The sequence below is a fragment of the Zalophus californianus genome, chromosome 2 (genome assembly GCF_009762305.2).
Source record: "Zalophus californianus isolate mZalCal1 chromosome 2, mZalCal1.pri.v2, whole genome shotgun sequence".
NCBI lineage: Eukaryota > Metazoa > Chordata > Mammalia > Carnivora > Otariidae > Zalophus > Zalophus californianus.
Genome location: NC_045596.1, coordinates 70,677,688 through 70,702,845, shown reverse-complemented (window position 1 = coordinate 70,702,845; position 25,158 = coordinate 70,677,688). Strand labels below are relative to the sequence as shown.

General features: G+C 39.3%; 1 protein-coding gene across 10 annotated transcripts in view; it reads left to right on the top strand.

Annotated features, from left to right (window-relative positions):
* Window positions 1–18,195, top strand: part of LOC113924678 (17-beta-hydroxysteroid dehydrogenase 13) — a 74,651-nt gene extending 56,456 nt beyond the window's left edge. For 4 of the 10 annotated variants that reach the window (XR_003520760.2, XR_003520757.2, XR_003520759.2 and 1 more), the window contains 3 exons: window positions 569–1,642; window positions 2,730–2,885; window positions 5,974–7,352. The gene's annotated coding sequence lies outside the window, so the exon portion shown is untranslated. Of the gene's footprint in view, window positions 1–568; window positions 1,643–2,729; window positions 2,886–5,956; window positions 7,353–18,087 lie in introns of those variants that run through there. The other 6 variants (XR_003520764.2, XR_003520765.2, XR_003520762.2 and 3 more) reach the window with 6 other exon arrangements.
* The last annotated feature ends 6,963 nt before the right edge of the window (window positions 18,196–25,158 follow it).

The window sequence follows — 25,158 nt, the reverse complement described above, 5'->3', positions numbered from 1 at the left end:
TGCTGAGCACAGACCCTGACTCCGGCTGGATCCCACAACCCTGAGATCATGACCTGAGCTGAAACCAAGAGTCAGAGGATCAACCAACTGAGCCACCCAGGCACCCAATAAAGAAAATCTTAAAAAAAAAAAAAAAAAGTTATATTCACTCGGCTCTGGTGTTAATATGCACCAGGCAATGTGCTAATAAGCACATTTATGTGCAGTCTCTCCTGAGCACCACACAACTCTAGGAGGTAAGTACCATTATAATGTCCATTTTATAGATTAGAAAACTAAGGTTAAAGAGGTTAAGTAAGGCTCTAGGGCAGCGGTGCCAGCTTGGTGGGGATGCCTGAGAGTCCCTGATTCCATCTCTCAGGAACCTGGGGAGCTGCGGCAGCACTGCGCTGGGTAGTGAGAGGCAGCTCATGGGGACCCCTGCCTCCCTCTGCGGTTCAGGCATGAGAAAGAACCTGGAGGGAGTTCAGGGACCTGGGTTCAAGTCCTGACTCCACTTTGCTGTCACTCGGCCTCAGCTTTCTAGTTTAGGAAATGGTCGCCATTCTCTGCACCCTTCCTTCGACAGGCGGTGGTTCTGGCAGTGTTCTGGAAAACATGATCCTCGACAGGCACGAAAGTTCTTCAGAAGTTGCAGTCTGCAGCCAGAGCCCCTGGCCTTCATTTTCACTCACAGGTGGCTGGGACCAGCAGAGGGGTCAGGGATCCCCCCGGGTTTGGAGCACAGCCTGGAAGGGCAGGTGTGTAATCACTCTGGAGGTAAGGAGGGCCTGCTCATCTACCTCCTGACGGGAATTTAGGACCCTCAGCCCTGAGTCCTAACTTTACATAAGATACATTTGGAAGTGAGGAGTCCTTGGACCTGAGGAGGAGAGAACCTGGGTCCCCACACCCTCTCACCTGGGCCGATCCCTTTCCTTCTTTGGGTCCTGGTGTTTTTGAGCTGTAAGGTAAGAGTTTAGGGCTTGAACCCTAAGTCTGGTTCTCAGAATTCCTAAAGCCTCCACCATACATCTGAAAGGAGGAGCAACAAACTGACTTTCTGTTCCTTCACCTATTTGCGGTTCTAAATTATGCAAGTAACACTGTGAGCATTTGAATAGAGCCTCTTCCTAAGACTAAGGGCTGAGTGGGAACGACCCATTTCCTACCCCAGGGCCTGGTCTATTTCAGTCCGGCGTGGGAGAATCTTTCTGCTAAGGGACTGAGCAGAGTATCAGGTTGGAGGGTAGACGCTTTAGATCCGGTAGACAAACTATGACCTACAGGCCAACTCTGGCCCACGTAAGTGGTTTTTACATTTTTTAATGATTGAGAAAAAATGAAAAGGATACTATTTTGTGACATGTGAAAATGATATGAAACTGAAATTTCAGTATCCATAAATGAAGTCTTTTGTGGAACACACACACGCAAAGAGGTTAAGTAACTTGTTCAGTGTGGCACAGCCAATGGATGTGGAGCCTGGACTTGAAGCCAAATTTCTCCCACTCTGAAGATCATTGTTTTGTCTACAACCCTACATCATTCTGTGTCATTTTCCAAGATGGATTATTTCCTTACAAGAATATTCAAAGAAAGAGCTTGGGGAACAGCAGAAGCCAGGAGCTTCTTTACAAATAAAATTCTTCCTCTGAAAATGGTAAGCCACCCAGTGACTAACCTTTTATAATCAATAATTCATTAACAAATAAATACCAGAAAATAAAATTTAAATGGAAGTTTTAAAATCAAACTATAAGGAAGCATCCCTTCTAAGCCATAATTGTCGCTAATATTTCCTCCAGAACATTTCTCAGAAAAACATACACTTGACAAACCCCTGACAAGAGTCTTCCTCAACACACTTAACGGTCCTGACTTTTCCCAAATAATTTTTCAGAACCTAGACGGTCTTCACAGTATTCAGTGGTCCCCGTGGGTGTTCAATACCACACTGTTTTTGTTGTCTCTGTTTTTCTCTATTTTCCATTATCAATGAATGAAGACAACACTTCAAAAAATATGCCCTGTACCCTTTCAAGCATCATGTCCTTGAAAAAGAAACAAAAAGAGAAAGCAAAAGGAAACAGTGTACGTTAAATGGATTTTAGACACAATACCTGATGTTTTTTCAAGATGGATTAATTTATAATTTGGAGGCCATTCTACATGCTTATTTATAACTTGGCTATCTTATTGCAAATAATTTAAAAGACTCTCCATATTCATGTCTTTCTTTTTCTAAGTTATTTTACTTATTATTATTTTTCTCAGGATCCCAGTGTTCCCAAGCAATTACCTTGGTCTCATTGTGGGGGTTGGGGGGGAGACAAGGGTTGCCATTTCATTTTATTCCCTCTTCAGTTACAAATGGACTCCATTCCCTCTACCCCCCCCAAAAAAGAGTAGTAACTTTTGAAAAATAAAAGCTCCATTTGTTTTGGAAGAATTTGTTTGGTTATGATCTTTTTACACAAACTTTACCTGTTCCATTAGGAATTTATCAAAATACACTTAAGAAAATATTAAAAAAAACACCTTATTTAAAATGGGATGCGTTATTATATTTCAAATTAACCATAAGGCATCTATTTACTAATTCATCAATCCTTAATTCTCAAATTTTCCTCAGGAATAACTCCTTTGCGTTTCTCCCCTCCCCCACCATGGCCTCATTTAAAAAAAATTTTTTTTGAATATTCAACAAAACACATTTTTAAGTAATAAAGAATTTCCTCCATTTTTAGGTGTCGGACATGTTACCCGAAACTGGATTCACCTTTTGTGGAAGAGCCAAAAGCCACAAGCAAGCCGAAGACTAGGAAAGGGAAGGCTATAGTTGAAACAAGGAGAACATTGGGGATATTTCCTAAAAACAGTGTCTCCTTGAACAACACAACTGGGTAAGTGGTAAGCTAAGGGTGCAGACATATTCATGAAGGGGCTTGAGCAAGGGGGGAATTCAGCATGGAATTGGGGCATCATCAACTCTCTGGCTCCAGTTGGTCCGGTTTATGAGTGCCCAAAGGGCATTCAGCCCTGCAAAGTTAACTCAAGAATGTGTGTCAGCTCAATTTTTACTTTTGAACCAACCCTGAGAGTTTTACCATTGATTTATTGTCCCTGATATGATTAGGTTATCTCCTGGCCTGAGAGTGGCTGTTTGTTCTTGCTTTTCTTTTGTTCTTTTAAAATCATTGACCACTGAGGTCTGTTCTTCTGCGATTTCAACATATCCCAGGAAGTTCTGCAAGAAATGTGCTTGGGGCAAAGAGTGCCAGTCAGGCATAGATCACAAGATGGCGAAGGGCCTCAAATGACTTCTTTTATGTCAGAAAGCTATGTGTCATCTTTCTTTTTCTGGGGACCCCTGACTCTGCCTATAGACAGAGGGGTGTCAGTGCTAACCATGTAGTTTTCCCCTCAAAGCCATGGGTCAAGCCTGCACAGAGGGTAGAGAAAGAAATAAGATTCATAAAGGATTTAAGAACGAAGCATTAAGCTGAACTGAACTGAGTATTATTAACCAAAATGGGTATGGTAGGGATTAGATGAGGTAAGGAAGCATCTTTTCCCTCAAACGGTGGTGAGAAGACGAATAGTTCATTCAAGGGCAACAGGAAAATCTCCCTCAATATTCATTTACGCAAATCCTCAAGTACGTCCCTTTCTGATGCATTTCCTCCAGTCTTCTCTTCACTGGCCCAAGATGTCTAAATCAGGTGTTTTTACTTGCATAACCTAAAGCTTGAATGAAAGGTTGAAGAATTTTTCTACACATCCCTAAAAAGCACATACAACGTGGCATCATTTTTCTCAGCACTCATTCCTCCGGTGAAACGCCTACGTGCATAAAATGAAAGTAGCTGCCCCCTTTCAAACCAGTACCAAAGAAAAAGTGCACTTTGCCCCTCCTTCCTACGGCCACCATCCATCTTCATGCATCACTCCCTAAAGCTCTAGCATTACAGGGAGTTACAGCTAATGCTAGATTGAAATGTTTAATGGGTGGAAGAATTAAATGAAAACAAAAACAAAAGAGCCATCACAAACTGCAAATTAAGGGATCAGCAAAACCCCTGCTGGTTTAAAAATCCCATTGGACCTTGCCAATACACTAATTAATATAATAAAACACACAAAGATCTTGCTTAAAATTAGGCGAGCAGGCTGCCCACGGCTTGCTGCCCACTCTCTGAGCAAGCATCTGCTTAGAATGTTACCAATTGTCTCCTTGGGAGGTTAAAGGAAGGGAGGGGAAAATTGCTTTGGCAGAGGCTAACAGTTAACTATGCCCCTTTTGAAAATAGAATTCTTACCCTGTTTTTAATGCCAAGCACATACAATGTCAAGTAAATTGGTCTCGATACAAAACATGACGAACTGCAGCAAATGCATGAAAGCGCTACTATTCGCGCTCACAAAAATAATAGAAAAAATATATATACAATGAATCTCAAATGTTCACCAGTATTTGAAAATTTTCTTCTTTCCAACTTTTAGTACTCTCTTGTGCTTAGAACAGAGCGTGGTACAGATAAATATGCATTTAATAACTCTAGTAGAAAACCATTCACCTGTTGATGTTCCACAAACATTGTTCATGTTAGCAATTCAATATTAGTTCTTGATGTCCAAACCCAGAGGCCAAACGTCTTGTTTTGCTTTGTTCAATCAAGAGTCATTTATTATGCCCATCACTGTTCTAGGCACAATAAAGAATTTTTTTTTTTTTAATTAAAGCTTCCTTAGGCAGTTTGCATTCTGGTTTGCAAGAAACAATGCACAGGTAGGAAAAGTTAAATAACAGTACAGAGAAATAAGAACTGAGTGACTCTTAACAGGAGTAAACTGCTGTATTTCTGTTTCTTATGCCGTATCTTCTGCGTGCTAGCCACTGTCCTAGGCCATAGACCTATGTGATTTCATTTAGTTCTCGCTGCTGTGCTTCAGAGGAGGTTTTATAATCCCTAAGTTTTATAGAAAAGAAAACAGATACTCAGAGAGGTCACTCAAGGTGATGCTGATAATAAAACACGGAGTTTAGGATTCCAGATGTCTTACTTCAAAGATTATACTCTTCCCAAGATGTCATGCCATCTCCTGTTTGTCAAACTTATAAAGTGTGTTTGTGCTCTTTCTCAGACCTACAGAGATATTTAGGAATAGTATAATAAATTGCCAAGTACAGGGGCGCCTGGGTGGCTCAGTCGTTAAGCGTCTGCCTTCGGCTCAGGTCATGATCTCAGGGTCCTGGGATGGAGCCCCACATCGGGCTCCCTGCTCCGTGGGAAGCCTGCTTCTCCCTCTCCTACTGCCCCTGCTGTATTCCCTCTCTCACTGTGTCTCTCTCTGTCAAATAAGTAAATAAAATCTTTAAAAATAAATAAATAAATAAATAAATAAATAAATAAATAAATAAATAAATAAATTGCCAAGTATTCCTCATCCATCGTCAATAATTATCTCCTTGTAGCCAATCTCATTTTATTTACACCTGCTCCCTCCTTCCCCCACTCATTAGATTATTTTCAAGCAAATCCCATATACCTACCATGTTATTTCACCTGGATTTTAGTATGTATCTCTAAAGACAGGGGCTGTTGTAAAAAAAAAAAACAGAAAAACAAAACAAAACCCCATAATTGCAATACCATTATGACATCTAAAATATTAACAATAATTCTTAATCCAAATATCCAATCCATGTTCAAGTTACTCCTTTTGCCTCCTAATTTTTATATAGTTGTGTTCAATTCAGAATCCAACCAGAATTCACACTTTGCATGTGATTCCTAAGTCTCTTAAGTTTCTTGAAACTTGTAGTTCTCCCCTGAACACTTTCTTGGCAGTATGTTGTTGAAGAAACCAGAAGTAGGAGACAGGCTCAGATATAGGCCATGGAGAGAACTTAGGGTTTTAAGTGCAATGGAAGGCCATTAGGAAAGTAAAATGTGATCTCAATTTTATCCAGTGTCATTCTCCTTCTAGCTACCATGTGGACAATAGATCATAGGGGGCAAGAGTGGAAACAGGCGGAGTCCTTGCCATCGCCAGCGTTTAGACACTTCCCTTAATCTTGTGTCCCTCCACTATGACTTCACATGAAGATTTTCCTGTTTTCGAGATTATCAGTGACTACACTGGATGTGGACATTTCCTACCAAACAGCTCTCTTTGGGCTAAGAGACAACTTTCTTTCCGGGATTCTTGATAATGAACACGAGTGAATGTACAGCAGATTAATCTTGGCATGGTCAAGAATCAGCGCTCACTCGCTCTGAAGTGCTCCCCTCTGTGCAGAGACAAAGTGGACCTCGGCCAGACTCGCCAGCATGAACTGAACCCCACTGTTCACAGCGGCTTGTAGCACAAGCCTCCCTGAGTCTGCTTCAGTTGGCAACATTAAAAGAAACTCGGCCCTTGTTAATTATCAGGGCTAAACGCCCATCCGTTTTTTCCAGCTTCCACTTCGAAATAAAATCAGTATTTCTAATTCTCAAAGATTTAATAAAACACACCTTTCAAAGAGAATTAATATGGAAACTTTGGGGTTTGCATGCTGCCAATCACATCTGAAATGTAAGTGCCAGGAAAGGGCCTTTCCTATACCCAGATAATTAATAATAAATTGTTTTATTCTTCTCTTTAGAAAGATTAAATTTCCCAATGTCCTTGGGAAATTTAATTTCCTAATTTTTGTCACCATGAATTATTTTTTATAAAGTTATTTCCTGTTTACCAGTTCCTTTGGAACTCTGTGGCATAATCACATTGACAAGCCAAATAGATGTACTGGCTGAAGGGACTTTCATGTCACATTGCTTGGGTTTGAATCCCAGCTCTGTCTCTTTCTTAATTGTGTAACCTTAGGCAAGATGCTTAACCTCTTCAGGTTTTCTCCTTTAAAAACTGGAGATAGTAATAAAAATATGTCATAGGCTTGTAATGAGGACGCAACTGAGTTAATCTCTTTAATGGATTTTGAACACTAACAGTAGTGCTATCAAGTATTAGGTATTGTTATTAGCTGCCTCCAAAGTTTTAAAATGTTTTTGAGGCTATAATTCCTTCTTTCTTTCCTTCTTTTTGAGTTTAATTTTTTAAGTACATAATTAAATGGTTTTAGATATATTCACAAAGCCATACAACCATCGCCACTGTGTAATTCGAGAGCATTTTCATCACTGCACAGAGATTCCTACATGCTACTCCCCACCCTCTGGCGACCACTCATTTACCTTTGGTCTCTATATTTGCCTGTTATGGACATTATATATAAATGGAATCATAGAATACATGGCCCTTTGTGTCTGATTTCTTTTACTTACCATAGTATTTTCAAGGTTCATCCATGTTGTAGCATGTATCATCAGTACTTCATTTCTTTTTATGCCTAAGTGATACACCGTTGTATGGACATACCACATTTTGTTTATCCATTCATCAGTTGATGGACATTTACATTGTTTCCACTTTGGGGCTATTATGAATAATGCTGTTATGGATAATCATATACAAATTTTTGTGTGGACATAAGTTTTCAATCCTCTTGGGTAAATACCTAGGAGTGGAATTGCTGTATCATGTGATAACTTTATTTTTAACTTTTTTGAGGCGCCTCCAAACTGTTTTCCAAGGTAATCACACCATTCTGTATTCCCACCAGCAATATATGAAGGTTCCAATTTCTCCACATTCTCATCAACACTCGTTATTGTTTGTCCTTTGGATTATAGTCATCCTAGTGGGTGAGAAATGCTATCTCACTGTGGTTTTGATTTGCAATTTTGCTAATGACTCATGGCATTAAGCATCTTTTCATATGCTTATTGGCCATTTTTGTATCTTTGGAGAAATGTTTATTCAAGTCCTTTGCCCATTTTAAAATTGGGATGTAAATATTCTTTATACATTCTGGTTGTAAGTCCCTAATGAAGTATATAATTTGCATGTATTTTTTTCCCTTTCTATGAACTGTCATTTCACTTTCTTGATAGTGTCCTTGGAAGCACAAAAGTTTTTATTGCTGAGGAAGCCCGTTTAAAAAATTTTAATTTTGTCTTTTATTACTTGTGCTTTTGGTATCATACCAGAAACCAGTGCCTCATCCACAGCCACGAAGATTTATGCTTAGGTTTTCTTCTAAAGCATTTTATTTATAGTTGTAGCTTTTACATTTAGATATGTGATCCATTTTGAGTTAATTTTTGTGTATGGTATGAGATGGGATCCAAATTCATTCTTTTGCGTACTGGATAGTATATCTAGCCATCTATCCACCAGTACTACACTGTCTTGATTACCATAACTTTAGAGTAAGTTTGAAATTGGGAAGTGTGAATCCTCCAACAAATTGGTAAGTGTGAATCCTCCAACTTTATTCTTCTTTTGAAGATTGTTTTGGCTACTCTGTGTGCCTCGTATTTCCATATGAATTTTAGGATCAGCTTGTTAATTTCTGCAAAAAAAAAAAGGCAGTTGGAATTACGTTGAATTTCTGGATCAGTTTGGGAAGCATTGACATCTTAATAATGTTGATATTAAGTCTTCCAATCTATAAACATGAGATGATTTTCTATTTATTTAGGTCTTTCATTTTGTTCAACAATGTTTTATACTTTTCAGTGTACAAGCCTTATATTTCTTTTGATGTTATTATAAGCGGAATTGTCTTCTTAATTTCATTTTCAGACTAATCATTGCTAGTGTATAGAAATAAAACTAATTTTTGTGTATTGATCTTGTACCCTGCAAACATAATGAACTCATTTATTAGCTCTAATAGTTTTTGCATGTGTATGTGTATTCCTTAAGATTTTCTATGTATAAAATTATGTTATCCATGAATAGAGTAACTTTTACTTCTTGCTTTCCAATATGAATGCATTTTATCTTTTTTTCTTGGTTTAATTACCCTGGATACACCTCCAGTAGCAGGAGGGAGCATCCTTGTCTTGTTCTTGATCTTAGCGGATAGCTTTTAGTCTTTCACTATTAAGTATGATATTAGGCAGTGCCTGGGTGGCTCAGTTGGTTGAGCGGCTCATTAGTGGTTTTGGTTCTGGTTGTGACCTTAGGGTCATGGGATCCAGCCCTGTGTCAGGCTCCGTGCCTAGCTGGGGGTCTGCTTGAGATTCTCTCCTTCTCCTTGTGCCCCTCCCCCACTCACTGTCTCTCTCAAATAAATAAATAAATCTTTTCTTAAAAAAAGCATAGTGTTAGCTCTGGGTTTTCCATAGATACCCTTTGTCAAGATGAGGAAGTTCTCCTCTATTTCCAGTTTGTCATGTATTTTTTATTATAAAATGTTGTTAGGTTCTCTCAAGTGTCTTGTTCTGCATCTATTGGCATGATCATGTGGTTTTTTTCCCTTTCACTCTTTAATATGATATATTAAATTGATTGGTTTTCATATGTTGAACTATACTTACATTCCTGAGATAAATCCCACTTAGTCATGGTGTACAATCTTTTTTTTTTAAAGGTTTTATTTATTTATCTTATTTTAGAGAAAGTGTGACATGGGGCTTGATCTCATGACCCTGAGACCATGACCTGAGTCAAAACCAAGAGTGGGATGCTTAACTAACTGAGCTGCCCAGGCACCCTGGTGTATGATCTTTTAAATATGATGCTGGATTCAGTTCACCAGTATTTTGTTGAGGATTTTGCATCTGTATTCATAAGGGATATTGATCTATAGTTTTCTTCTCTTGTGATGTCTTTATTGGTACTGGAGTGATACTAACCTCATAAAATGAATTGGGAAATTGGGACCCCTATAGGAATCTGTTCATTCATGTAGGTTATCTAGACCTATAATTGACATTTAATTGTTTATAGTATTCCTTTGTAATCCTTTTTATTTCTTTAAGGTTGGTAGTAATTACCCTGCTTTCACTTGTGATTTTAGTAATTTTAGTCTTTTTATCTTGGTCAGTCTTGCTAAATCTTTGTCATCCTGTTACTACTTTTCAAAAAACCTTTAGGTTTCTTTGATTTTCTCTTTTGTTTTTATATTCTCTAGTTCATATAGTTCCACCCACTTATTATTTCTTTTCCTTTACTTACTTTCGGTTTAATTTTCTCTTTGTTTTCTAGTTCTTTAATGTATTCAGTTAGGTTACTGATTTAAGCTCTTTTTCTTTTTCCCATATAGGCAATTGCAGCTATACATTTTTTTTCCTGCCCTAAAAACACGCTTGTTGAGAAATCATTCAGGACTAAATGCATGGCATATAAGATGTAATGTTTAGCATCTGAGGAGCTAAAAAGTATTATTAATAGGACACAGATTTGTGTTTCTGCAAGAAACCGTATCAATGTTAAATTTGTTTTATTATCTTCAATATACCAACTAAAAGCTATAAAGCCTGACCTATTTTCAGAATTAGAATATAAATAATACAATCCATTAGTTTCACCCTATCAATCAGCTGACGTTTGCTTTACGTCGGTGCTGATAGACCTATCTCAGTCTAATCGTTTGTTTATTTAACCAATGGTTGCATCTCTGTGTTGATTGTTAGGCCTGCCAATGAAAGAAACTAGAACTAAACTAACTTTCAGTTCTTCTAATTATGTTTTAAAAAAACAAACATTTTTTTGAAGAGAGTTTCTCCTGAGAACAGCTAAATAAACAACTTTAAGGAAGAAAAATGTACTGGCAAGTACCTCACCCCTCAAGTCCCAGTGCAAATACAACTTCTCTTTGAAGCCTTTTCTGGTCTTCCAGAAAATTATGTGTTCCCATAATTTTCCAATTCTGCCTTATTTTATAGGATCTGCCATGTGTTAATGTTGTTATGTGTGTTTCAGTGTCTTCCCCAGTAGACTGTAAGACTGTGAGTTCTGGGAGGTTGAGGAACGTGCTTTATTCACCTCCAGGGCCTGACGCAGTGCCTGGGACTCAGCACTGTATTCATCTGGAACATGGCTACCAGCCAGCACTGGGATTTCAGCCATGAGAATAGGTGGCACTTCGGAAGTTCGTTTAGCCTCTGTGGTCTTCTCATTTACTCTCCCATTATCAAAGTGGTTGGGATTGATATTGTCATCCTCACTTTAAAAATTAGGGAGGTATAGTACAGAGAATTTAAATGAATTCCCGAAAGTTACCCAAAAAAGTCTTGGCTTTCATTTAAATATTAAATTGCATTTACATTTATTTAGGATACATTTTCTGTCATCAGCCTGCTAAAATGATGCTATGCCCTTCTCTGAGGCTACACTCCCGTAAGATATCTATTAACAAATCAAGTTCATGTTTTTTTCCTGGTAGAAGGCAAATATTCCTAAAGTAGAGAGAAAAGTGGCACATTTTACCAAAAATCCTAGAAGAGAGACTGCTGTTTTAAGCTTTCCCTTGACCTGGTATCAAAGGTAACTCAGAGAGTCGTTTGTTTCCTTTTTGTTTGCATTCCTTTCACCTTGAAGGTGGAGTGCTCCCTTGCGGCTGCTCCTTTACTAATATATTCCAGCAGAGGGAGCTCCAAGTGCTTTACAGCAGCAAAACTATGGCGCCTCACTTCCTCCCACTCCACCTATCCCAAAGACAAATTTTGGCCTAGTTCTGGTACCGAGTCATTGAATGGGTCTCGGACTTTTCCCTAGGGGTACATTAGGGAGCTGGTAGGGTGTGAACAACTTGAAGAGAGAGAGACTGTATTGCATCATACATCTCCATATTCAATTAAGGTAATATTTAAATATTTATTATGAAGTATAGAATATAATTTTTAATGCTTGATTTGCTATAGTTGGAGATCGTGATAGATGATGATTAAATGATAACAACCATGCTTTTCCCCCACCCCCTCCAAAGGTTCAGCTTGCCCAATCCATCTCGAAGGATGACACATACACAAAAATTTTTTTTTTTCCTGGCAAAACAGTACTTTTTAATGACGATATGCTCTGTGCTTCACAATCTCATCACTAGGGATAACCACTGTGCAATGTGCCTTATAACCAGAATTCCTCTGCATAGACAAACGTGTTTGTTTTTATAAAGTAGGGATTATACTCTATACTTTTGTATCTCCCTTTCTATTTAGTTATTTATTTTTTTTTAATTCTAGTATACACACACTGTTATATTACTTTCAGGTGTGCAATACAGTGATTCAACAACTCCATACATTACTCAGTACTCATCACAATAAATGTATTCTTAATCCCCTTCACCTGTTTCACCCATTCTCCGCCCCCCCCCACCTCTCCTCTGGTAACCATCACTTTTTTCTCTGTATTTAAGAGTCTGTTTTTTGGTTTGTCCTTTTCTCCTTTGTCTGTTTGTTTTGTTTCTTAAATTACACGTATGATTGAAATTACATGGTATTTGTCTTTCTTGTACTGATTTATTTTACTTAGCATTATACCCTCTAGATCCATGCATGTTGTTGCAAATGACAAGATTTCATTCTTTTTTATGGCTGAGTAATATTCCTGTGTGTGTGTGTGTGTGTAAAATATCTTTATCCATTCATCTGTCGATGGACACTTGGGCTGCTTCCATAATTTGGCTATTGTAAATGGACAGGAAGAATATTTTTATATTTTCTTCATTTAGTAGGTCAAATCCTTAAAAATAGCTTTATATCTACAGTATGGACCCAAAACTCACCCCAGTCTAAATGAAAACATACTGATCCATCCAAGAGTTGAATGCTGATTGCAGCAAATTGCTGGCTAGCCTGTGTTTTTGGTAGTTTAAGCAATGTCTAAACAATGACAAAGAATGCATGGTGGAATGCTTCTAAAATATACATATAGTTTGAAATAAACATTTAAAAATATGTTTATTTAGGATAATAAACCAGGAGCACCTGGGTGGCTCAGTTGGTTAGGCATCTGACACTTCATCTTGGCTCAGGTCTTGATCTCAGGGTCCTGAGTTTGAGCTCCACATTGGGCTCCACATTGGGCGTGGAGCCTACTTGAAAAAAACAAATAAATAAAATAATAAATTAAACAATGAAAAAAGAGATGGAAAAACACTGAGTATCTTCTACAGGCTGGCTATGATGATAAAAAAATTTCATTTATAAAAAATCATTTCCAGGGGCGCCTGCATGGCTCAGTCGGTTAAGTGTCTGCCTTCGGCTCAGGTCATGATCTCAGGGGCCCAGGATCTAGCCCTGCATTGGGCTCTCTGCTCAGTGGGGAGTTTGTTTCTCCCTCTCACTCTCCGTCTGTGCTCTCTCTCTCTCTCTGTCAAATAAATAAAATCTTAAAAAAAATAAAATAAAAATCACTTCCAGGCAGACTAATGTAAACCTCAAAAGCTTTAGAAAAAAATATCTTTATGTTTCAGGAATAGGAAAGTGTTTCTTTCTTTTTTTTTTTTGTCATGGGTGACATTTTATATAAATATCCAGTATCAGAGCATTTGATATCACTGGGCTCACATTCTTTTTTTTAATTAATTAATTTTAATTAATTAATTTTTAATTAACATATAATGTATGTATGTATGTATGTACCCCATCCCTCCCACCCCCCTCCACTCCAGCAACCCTCAGTTTGTTTCCTGAGATTAAGAGTCTCTTATGGTTTGTCTCCCTCTCTGGTTTCTTCTTGTTTCATTTTTTCCTCTCTTCCCCTATGATCCTCTGCCTTGTTTCTCAAATTCCACATATCAGTGAGATCATATGATAATTGTCTTTCTCTGATTGACTTATTTTGTTTAGCATAATATCCTCTAGTTCCATCCCTGTCATTGCAAGATTTCATTTTTTGATGGCTGCATAATATTCCATTGTGTGTGTGTGTGTGTGTGTGTGTGTGTGTGTGTGTGTGTATACATACATACATATATACCACATCTTCTTTATCCATTCATCTGTCGATGGACATATGGGCTCTTTCCATAGTTTGGTTATTGTGGACATTGGTGTTATAAACACTGGGATGCAGGTGTCCCCTTGGATCACTACATTTGTATCTTTGGGGTAAAGACCCAGTAGTACAATTACTGGGTCATGGGGTAGCTCTATTTTCAACTTTTTGAGGAACCTCCATACTGTTTTCCAGAGTGACTGTACCAGCTTGCATTCCCACCAACAGTGTAGGAGGGTTCCCCCAGGAAAGTGTTTCTTAAAAAGTTATAAAAAGCTCAGCCCATTAGGTAAACATTGATACATTTTGTTATCATTCTAATTAAGAACTGATTATCAAAAGTTACCATTAAAAAGTAAGAAGACAAGCCACAAACTGAAGAAGATATGTAATACTCATATAATAAACAGAGGATTACTACTTATAAATGAAAACTTGCTCTTAAAAAACTAATCTTAAAAAAATAAAATGGGCTCCTGGGTGGCTCAGTCGGTTAAGTGTCTGCCTTTGGCTTGGGTCATGATCCAAGGGTCCTGGGATCGAGTCCCATGTCAAGCTTCCTACTCAACAGGGAGCCTGCTTCTCCCTCTCCCCCTGCCTGCCACTCCCCCTGCTTGTGTGCTCACTCTCTCTCTCTGACAAATAAGTAAATAAAATTTTTTTTAAAAAATTGTGTGTTTAAAGCTTTGTTAGGTTTGAATTAGAGTCATGGTTGTAGAAATAATATGTTAGGAGAAAATGAGATCTTGTGAATGAAGAAACTGCATAATCATGTTTGATTGGATTTGGGTACAAAAAAGAAAAAAATATTAAAAAGAAGTTCCCCTATTTCAAATTTTGGAGGCCAAGAAAATTTGGTTGTCACTGAGAAAGCTGGGAAGAGTAACTGATTGCAAGTCAGGACTCAACATGCTGATATTCATTATTGATAGGAGAGCCAATGGGGAGATTCAGTAGGTTATAGAAAGACTCATGTGAGGGTCACCTGGCTGGCTCAGTCAGGTGCGACTCATGATCTTGGGGTTGTGAGTTCAAGCTCCACATTGGGCATAGAGTTTAGTTAAAAAAAAAAAAAAAGACTCATGTGAGGGGTCATTGGTACAGAGATCAAGGTTAAACTTAAATGTGAATTAGATACCTGAAGCAAGGAGATGTCAGAGGCCTCTATTAGATAGGTCTGTCCTTAGAGGAAGAATAGCTAAGTAACAAAGAACAATATAATATGACCTTTTTGGGGTGGCTGGGTGATAGACATTGGGGAGGGTATGTGCTATGGTGAGCACTGTGAAGTGTGCAAGACTGTTGAATCAGAGATCTGTGCCTCTGAAGCAAATAATACATTATATGTTAAAAAAAAAGAAGAAGAAGAAGATAGCAGGAGGGGAAAAATGAAGGGGGGGAATCAGAGGGGGAGACGAACCATGAGAGACGATGGACTCTGAAAAACAAACTGAGGGTTCTAAAGGGGAGGGGGTGGGGGGGATGGTTAGCCTGGTGATGGGTATTAAAGAGGGCACGTTCTGCATGGAGCACTGGGTGTTATATGCAAACAATGAATCATGGAACACTACATCAAAAACTAATGATGTAATGTATGGTGATTAACATAACATAATAAAAAAAAGAAAAAATATAACATGACCTTCAGTTGGTACTACAGCAGCATCTTCCTATAACTGTCCTTATGTATAGAAATAAGGCAGTTCATTAAAAAAAGGAAAAGAATGACCAACGGGAATATTAAAAGTTCGTTCTTATTTTTTTTTAAAGATTTATTTATTTTTGTGAGAGAGAGCGTGCGCGCGCGCACGAACTCAAATAAGAGCACAAGCTAGGGGGAGGGGCAGAGGGAGAGGCAGACTCCCCTTTGAGCAGGAAGCCTGACGTGGGATTTGATCCCAGGGCCCCCAGGATCATGACCTGAGCCAAAGGCAGGCATTTAACCGACAGAGCCACCCAGGCGCTAGTTTGTCCTTATTATTAATCAAAGAAATAAAATTAAATATTGGCAAGGACTATACAAAGAAAATAGAATTGATAGAGTTGTCAGTTGATAGAGTTGTCTCTCAAATAAGTAAGTAGATCTTTAAAAAAATTTTAAAAAAGGGATAATAATAGTAAATCCATATAGTGAAACAGTTTACAATAATTTTTCAATGTTAAATATAAATACTTTTTTAAAAAGATTTATTTATTTGACAGAGAGAGAGAGAGAGAGAGAGAGAGAGCATAAGCAGGGGGAGGGGCAGGCAGAGGGAGAGGGAGAAGTAGGTTCCCTGCTGAGCAGGAGTCTGTGGGGGCTCAATCCCAGGACGCTGGGATCATGACCTGAGCCAAAGATAAATGCTTAACTGACTGAGCCACCCAGGCGCCCCTATAAATACTTTTTGACAAGTTATTCAGTATATATTATCAAGTGAGAAAAAAACAATTAAAAAATATTAATTCATATAAAGAAAATGGTTCAAAGGATACACCACAAGACATTAACAGTTGCTATTTTAGAATAGTGATGTTATTTTTATTTTCAAATTTTCAGCAATAAGCATGTGTTGCTTTTATAATAAGATAAAATAACACTAACATTTACTTTTTGTTTTAAAAAATGTGTTTGTAATTTTCCTCTGGTGGTTCAAAAATATGTTTAGATACCATGAAAGCAAAGGAAAAGGAAAATATCAGGGTAGAGAATTTATATCAAACAAAGCACATCCTTTGTATATTCCTGCCACGAGTAAGTTGACTATCATTGGTGTATCTTATCATTCTACCCTAGAAGTGAACCTGAAGATCAGAATTTAAGTCAGAATTATTTCATTTGGGAGATGATTCCAAGTAGCATTAGCAGCAGAAAGATGGAATGAAAAAGAAAAGAGAAGGAAGCTATTAAAGGTGTGTTATCATGCAGCTTACCACTGTGGGCAACTGGGTTCAATCCCCTGAGGAATTCTGGGAAACCCTGTAGAAGGTACCTCAGAGTTGCCCCTTATCACGTAGGTGAGTTTGCTGTGATTTTTATTTTTTTTTTTTAAAGATTTATTTATTTATTTAAGAGAGAGAATGAGAGAGAGAGAGCATGAGAGCGGGGAGGGTCAGAGGGAGAAGCAGACTCCCCGCTGAGCAGGGAGCCCGATGTGGGACTCAATCCCGGGACTCCAGGATCATGACCTGAGCCGAAGGCAGTCGCTTAACCAACTGAGCCACCCAGGCGCCCTTTGCTGTGATTTTTAGTCACCAACTCCCTCAGTTCACTGTTGGAGAGCTGCTTGTGAGAGAGAGGGAAGACAGCTAACTTCCCAGCACTTCTAGCCTCCCCTGCCTTTGGGTCATCAGGCAGACAGAAAAACCCTCAGGTGAAGAGTCACAGATGTCTACACGGAGAAGCCTCCGTTCCACCTGCAGTTTCACTGCCCAACTTGAGGAAACACCCCTACTGACACACTTGTGTAAAAATCCTAACATCTGGAGGTCTTGTGCTTTCCAATACTGACTGATTTTTCCTCCGTTGAACGTCCGCATAATAATATGAAGGTATAATATGAAGGAGTAGGTGGGGTGTGCTGATAAAAAGAGGGAGAGGATTAAGAAGATTACAGTTTGTGTTAACTGCTCTAGGTTGAACACTGTTCCATGGTGTGGAAATAGAAAAGAAGTATAATTCACAAATTTTCTTCACAGAGCTTACATAGAATGGAATATGTATATACATGGGAAACTTTAAAATGATAATAAAGGATGTATATAGTTCAGTGTCCATGCGAGTGATACAGATAAAATGCTGGAGAGGCATTTCCACATTTAAAAGTAGGTCATACACTGAATCATAGACCAGACCAGAGGATTATATTACAATTGAGAATGACAGCATTCTAGGTGATAAGCCCAGCATGAACAAAAATGTAATAGCAGGTGTGCTGAATATCTTCCAGTTGTCTCTATCCTGCTTTGTGCCAGAAAAGCTGACCTTTATGAACAAAATTAGCAGACTTCCTTGTCCTCTGGCTTCCAGCAGCTGCCTTTGGCAGGGGCTGTCACTTGAGGTCAAAGAGAAGGAGAGAAAGTTTGGGGTATTTCTATTCCAACTTCCTTCTCTCAGGGTCACCTCAAGTTACCCGCTTTCCTTTAGGAAGTCTTTATTATAGTCACGAGGCCTTCTCTCCTCTCCACCTTCTAGTAACTATTCTTTTACTAACTCAGGAATACTGCACTGTTCCTAGGAGCCTTTCCTAGAGCCTATCCATACCTTTATCAAATTCTCCTCAGATTGCTCCTCAAATGTCCCGCAAGTTTTCTGTCAACTGCCTGATTGAAAGGATGGTAAGGGGCTCCATTGAGAGAAGAGTGAAATGTTTGACAGAGCTTGAGGAAAGAGTTCATGTTGCGAAGTAGAGGCAGGTAAGATGGACATTTTCCTTTTAATTTTTTTCCAAAGAAAAATGATACTACAGATCTGAGGACAATACTCTGAGTGAAGTGTAAACATTCTTGACTGATGTGTAAATGGCTGCTTGCCAATGAGCATGCATCACATGTTCTCTATTCTGAGCTCTCTTAGGCCTCATCTGTTTTCTGCTCCACAGTTGTGAGCATAAAGGAAGTCTTTTTGTGGGTACCTCCACCAGGTAGGCACATATCCAATTACCCTCTGGTCTTCTGTGATCCAAGCTTCAGCTGATGGTAAAAGTAGCAACTGAAACCTTCCAAATAGGCTGAACAACAGGCTATTCTATTCTAGTAATCCAGTTTGCCTCTGAGGAAATTGGCTGAAAGGTTTACTTCTGATTCTGCTTCCTTAAAAAATAAATGAACTCATAACAATTTTAGTTGTTCAGTGTTGACTTATAAACTCCCAAAGAGAATCACTTTCAAAAAGGATCTGAAATTTGAGCTACTTTCTGGATCATCTGTGTAAGGATTATGGATACACAAGTTCTAGATGATGGCTACACGACAGCCAGTAACTACTTAGGGGAAAGAGTTACATCTGCAAAAGGTTGCAATGTGATAACCTCAAAGTGTGGTCTTTTTTTTTTTTGGTAAAGATTTTATTTATTTATTTGACAGAGAGACAGCGAGAGAGGGAACACAAGCAGGGGGAGTGGGAGAGGGAGAAGCAGGCTTCCCGCAGAGCAGGGAGCCTGATGCGGGACTAGATCCCAGGACCCTGGGACCATGACCTGAGCTGAAGGCAGACGCTTAACGACTGAGCCACCCAGGCGCCCCTCAAAGTGTGTTCTTAAAGTTTCTATGAAAAATGGTCAAGGCCTGGTGAAGTAAATTCATATATTCTGCCTGATTACTCAACCTTGGTTTATCATTTTTTATCAGTCTTTTCATCTGCTGATCTCTTCTTGGCTCCTGACTGTTGTACCATCTTTCTCTGCTGACCCAGTGAAAAAGCAGTCCTAAATTGCTAATTAATAAGGAAAGAAAGCCTGCAAGCCTGGGCAGGCCACTGTGCCAGTTCCAAAATTTGGAAGCAGCCACATTTTGTTTATCAGATAGAGACATTATAAAATCTTTTTGCAACTGGAAATTCTCACCCCTCAAGGCCTGTAGTGAAATTGTTTTGGTGGTTTGATGGTCAGCAGGGACTCAGGCTCCTTCTGTCCTTTCATCGTCCTATACATGACTCAAATTACTTCTTCGTCCAAGATGTCTGCTAAAACACAAGCTATTACTTCCAGGATGAGGGAAGGATGAGAGGATCCTCCCAGCTGAATCAATTCCCTTTAAGCAGCCATCCCCACAACTCCATGCAACACCTGTATTTGTATCTAATGAATAGAACTTACTTTGGGGCGCCTGGGTGGCTCAGGTGGTTAAGCGTCTGCCTTCGGCTCAGGTCATGATCCCAGGGTCCTGGGATCGAGTCCCACATCGGGCTCCCTGCTCCTTGGGAGCCCGCTTCTCCCTCTGCTTCTCTCCCTCTCTCTCCCTCTGTCTCTCATGAATAAATAAATAAAATCTTTAAAAAAAAAAAAAGAACTTACTTTGTCAGAGAGGCTGAAAGATAATTTGTTAGCTAGGTACATAGCCACCCCTCAAGAAATCTGAAGTTCTCTTATTCACAAAGAAGGCAAGAAGATACTGTGTAAACACTTAACAGTACCTGCCATGCTGCATTTATTTTAATTTACATTAATATTTTAAAAAATAAACTTTTCAGAGAGATTCCGTTATGACGCTGTGAAGATGTTATCAGAAGTCTAATGTAATATAGATCTATATCTTTAATGAAACAAGTACTTTTCTTTTTTTGAATTTATATTTTCATTTATCTTTTTAGTAATCTCTATATCCAACATGGGGCTTGGACTCATGACCCCAAGATCAAGAGTTTCACAGTCTTCTGACAGAGCCAGCCAGGCGCCCCAAAACAAGTGCTTTTCATATAGATCATACATTTGGAATGCATGTCAGAATTGAAACACAATTGCATTTGTTTCTCTGTGTCAGTTTCTCCCACATATATGGATACAATTTTGCTCAGAAGTGTATTGCAAGTATTTCAAACCCAGATGTCAGAAAACAGAGTTTCTCTAAATATGTTTTTTTGATGACTAAAGTGACAATACTTACAGAGTCGTGTAGGGATGGAGGCAAATTGCTCTTGTCCTGTCACTTCACGGATTGCCATGGAGAGAATTCCACAGCTCCCCACATACGCAGCTGAAATCTCCACCACGTGTAAGCAAGTTCACAGGAAATGGCAAGTGATTTGACTTGGGCAGGATGGAGTAGCAAAAGTGAAATGTTAAATATGGGGGTAAACTCAGATTAAATTATAAATTGTAAAAACTCACAAACACAAGTAATTTTCAAAAAGAAAAATTTAGTGCACAAATTGAACAAGCAGTGGCCATACCAAGGATGCTTTCTGTTTTAGCTCCATCCACTGACCCACCCCAAACTACCCAAAATACTTATCACTCTAAACAAGAACTATGGATCTACTGTGTATATATATTCTCAAGTAATGTTCTCTAGCCCAGAGCTGTACCCCACTCCTTCCACTCCTTTTTTTTTTTTAACTCAAATTCTGTCTTTTAGAGATATTCTGAAGCCACCAGTGGGAATTATCTATTGTCCTTTAGGAAGCAGAGTTGTATAGTTGTGACAGGGTCTTAGAGTCTGCAAGCCTTAAATATTTACTATTTGGCCCTTTACAGAAAATATTTGCTCAAACCTTCTTTATGGCACTCAGTTGATATGCATTCATTTGTTGCTAGAGTGTTTATTAAACAGCTACTATATATCAAGTACTATGCTCCTACTTTCTATTTAAGAGTCTTTCAGATAAATGAAAGAGGTAGATAACTTAATTAAAATGCTCACTGGTAAGTGCTACCTTTGGGGCAAAAATAGGTTGTTGCAGTGTGAGCATAACTGTAAAGAGCTAACCCAGAATTGGGGAGAGGGCCCTTAACCAGGGAAGACTTCCTCATGAAAATAGTATCTAAGTTAATATTGGATGATGAGTGGGAGTCAGGCAAAGAGGGAGAAGGCACAACAATTACAAAGGCCCAGAAGGAAATTAGGGAAATGCAAGTATTTCAGAGACCACAACGGAAAAAGGTTAGCAAAGGTTTAGAGATAACTATGTCAGATTATTGGCAAGGGTAATGGATATTAGAACGGTCATAAATTAACTAAAATAGCATAAGCTGGGCCGCTGGACAAAGGCCAGAAAATGTAGGCATCCGGTGTGTTGTGGGCCAGAAGGCAGGAAGTGGTAATTGTTAAAGGGAAGCTGAAGCACTTCAGTCAAGTTTGGTCATGCAAGAGGGTGATAAGATAAGGGGGGAGGGGGGCAAGAAAGCGCAAGCCAGTGACTCTGACTTGGGCAGGGAGAGGTGGTGGTCTTGCTAGTAGTGTTCAGGCTCTTCAAGGAAGTTCTATTCTGGCAGTCTCTCTGGCTGCAAATCTGTGCCCCCACTGCAAATGAAGATAAAAATTGTCCTCTTCATTAATCTTCCTATATCCCTCCGCAGGCCACATCTGAAATTCTTTTGGAGATTATAAAGCCTTTTATTTCAGGATTAGAGATAAAGATGCCTTCTATTTTAGCTTAAAATGCAAATGTCAATTAAGGTTAAAACACTGTGATTTATTCAGACCAAAGTACATCAGACAATGAGTCAACAGATATCAGCCCTTTTCCAGTTTTAATTTATGGGACTTTGTGAGATTTAGGGAAGGGAAGAAAGATCTTCACTTATTAAGGCCAGTGCTGTTTATTTGCAAATGGAGCTAGAGAGGAATCAGTAAAAGCTAAGAAAATAATCCTTGTCAGATTATGGAAATATGTGTTCTTTTCTTTCAGTCGAGGTTAGGGACGAAAACGTTTTACTTGACCCTTCTAGGATCCCTGGCTGGGTCTGAAGATGAAACTGATAAAAACAGATGAACGGGAGAAAAGTATACACATTTTATTGAACTTTTACATGTACATGGGCATTTTCCCAATGAAGACCCGAAGAAGTGACCAGAGTAGGAAGCTTTCATACTTTTAGACAAAGAAGTAAGAAATTTGGGACAAACTGACAAGACAAAGGGATTTGGGCTGGGGGTACCAAATAGTGAAGTAACTAGGAAGATAAGGGTAAGTTTAACAAAGTTTGTTAATATAGACTTCTTGGCCCTAAATTCCATTTCTGGTGATAAAAATGTCTTTCCTCCTGGTACACCTTTTACATGGCAGGTTTTTTTTTTTTTAAGATTTTATTTATTTATTTGAGAGAGAGAATGAGAGATAGAGAGCATGAGAGGGAAGAGGGTCCGAGGGAGAAGCAGACTCCCTGCTGAGCAGGGTGCCTGATGCGGGACTCCATCCCGGGACTCCAGGATCATGACCTGAGCTGAAGGCAGTCGCTTAACCAACTGAGCCACCCAGGCGCCCTCTTTTTTTTTTTTTAAGATTTTATTTATTTGAGAGAGAGAATGAAAGAGAGAGAGCACAAGAGGGGGGAGGGTCAGAGGGAGAAGCGGACTCCCTGCCGAGCAGGGAGCCTGATGCAGGACTCGATCCTGGGACTCCAAGATCATGACCTGAGCCAAAGGCAGTCGCTTAACCAACTGAGCCACCCAGTGCCCGAGAGTATTTCTGTGGACATACTACTTTTTATTTATTTTTTAAAAGATTTTATTTATTTGAGAGAGAGTGAGAACTAGAGAGAGAGAGAGCCCACATACAGAAGGAGAAGGGGAGAGAGAAGCCTCCTCCCCGCGGAGCAGGGAGCCCAATGTGGGGCTTGATCCCAGGACCCCAGGATCACCACCTGAGCCAAAGGCAGACACCTAACCGACTGAGCCACCCAGGTGCCCTGACATATTACTTTTTAGAGAAGGACTCTCTCTCCCCTACCCCTAGTTTATTGACATTTGGTTTGAAAATTTCATTTAATTTTCAGATTTTTTTGTGTGTGATTCTTCTCTCCCAACAAAAAGCTCTAGATTGGTGTACCTTGTATGCTCTCCACTTCTCTTGTAACTCTATGCATACCTTTTCATTTCTCTGTTAGTTTTCTGTCTCCTCCGCTAGAATGCCAGGTCTGTTTAGTTTTGTTCACTGTGTATTTCCCATTTTCTGGCTCAGTGTCTAGCACATAGTTAAATGCTCAATAACTATTCTTGAATAAATGATAAGAGTATTAAAATTTTGTGTATATTTCTTTGATGTAGTTGGTAATTACAAGAAATCTATTGCTTTGTATATGTCAATTAGAAGAGAAAAAGCCAGGCGCCTGGGTGGCTCAGATGGTTAAGTGTCTGCCTTTGGCTCAGGTCATGATCCCAGGGTTCTGGGATCGAGTCCCGCATCGGGCTCCCTGCTCCTTGGGAGCCTGCTTCTCCCTCTGCCTCTCTCTCTCTCTCTGTCTCTCATGAATAACTAAAATCTTTGAAAAAAAAAAAAGAAAAAGCCACTCTGGGGGCGCCTGGGTGGCTCAGTCGTTAAGCAGCTGCCTTCGGCTCAGGTCATGGTCCCAGGGTCCTGGGATCGAGCCCCACATCAGGCTCCCTGCTCCGTGGGAAGCCTGCTTCTCCCTCTCCCACTCCCCCTGCTTGTGTCCCCTCTCTCACTGTGTCTCTCTCTGTCAAATAAATAAATAAAATCTTAAAAAAAATCCACTCTGTTCTATAAGCATTTTTTATTTCATTTTAATTTTTTTTAAAGTAAACTCTAGGCCCAACATGGGGCTTGAACTCATGACCCTGAGGTCAAGAATCACATGCTCTACCAACTGAGCCAGCCAGGCACCCCTATAGAGCATTTTTTAGGAGACATAGTACACCTGATTAAAAAGAAAAGTTCATATTATATAAAAAATTCTACTAGAACATGGTTTTATTAAATATATATTGCATCATGCTTCCAGACAAATTTTATAATTGTGTGTGTGAGTGTATACTTTAAAACTGGTCTTGTTCTATCTTTCTAAGGGCATTGACATCAAATTTGCAAAATACATTGCTCTGAAGAGGAATATTTTGAAATATTAAGGATTATTTCAATTTCTTTTATGTAAAAAAGGTGATGTTTTTTAGAAATGAAACTTCAAATTCAAGTAGTCATTTTGGGGTTTTAACATAAGATGCTACTACTTTTGAAAAAGCTCTTTTTCGAGCAAAATCAATACAAACGTATACGTTAACATTCATAAATGTACCTAGGGTTGAATTTATTCTGACATAGATTCCTGGGATTGTGAAAGCTTGAGATTGTTCTAATAAAAGACACAGTGTTAGGAGAATATCTTTTAAAAAATTTTTCTTTGCTCTCTCTTAATCTCCCACCTCTACATTCCACTGACTTTATTGAAAAATTGGTTTATTTCAACATCATTTTTATTTGCAATGATTTTTGCCAGTGTCTGCTTAGGTCAATTAACTGCTTCCTTAGGTTTATAAACTGTGGGTCTCACAAGCTGCTGTTGTATATCCTCTGGGGAACATGTGGAGAAAGTGACATAGGAATAAAAACAGAAGTCTTCCCCCCTCCCCCACCATTTTTAAGAAAGCGATAGAAACCCAAGGAACACTCAACGCGCGCGGCAGGGGAGTTGATGGATATAAAAAGAAACCAAATTCTGTACGGCCACCGAAGTGAAGAAACGAATAACTTCAGAGATATTAATAAACTATCCAGAACTGTTTTGAGGACGTCCCCTAGGCCCTGGTCTACCTTCCCCCAGCAGCACAGCACCGCGAGTCCCGGGAACTCTCCCGCCGCCCGGGAGCCAGCGGGGGCGGAGAGGACGTGGGGGGACGGGCACCCGGAGGAGGTAACCATAAACCACACCTCCCAGGGTGCAGTGCGCAGGCTCCGGCGCG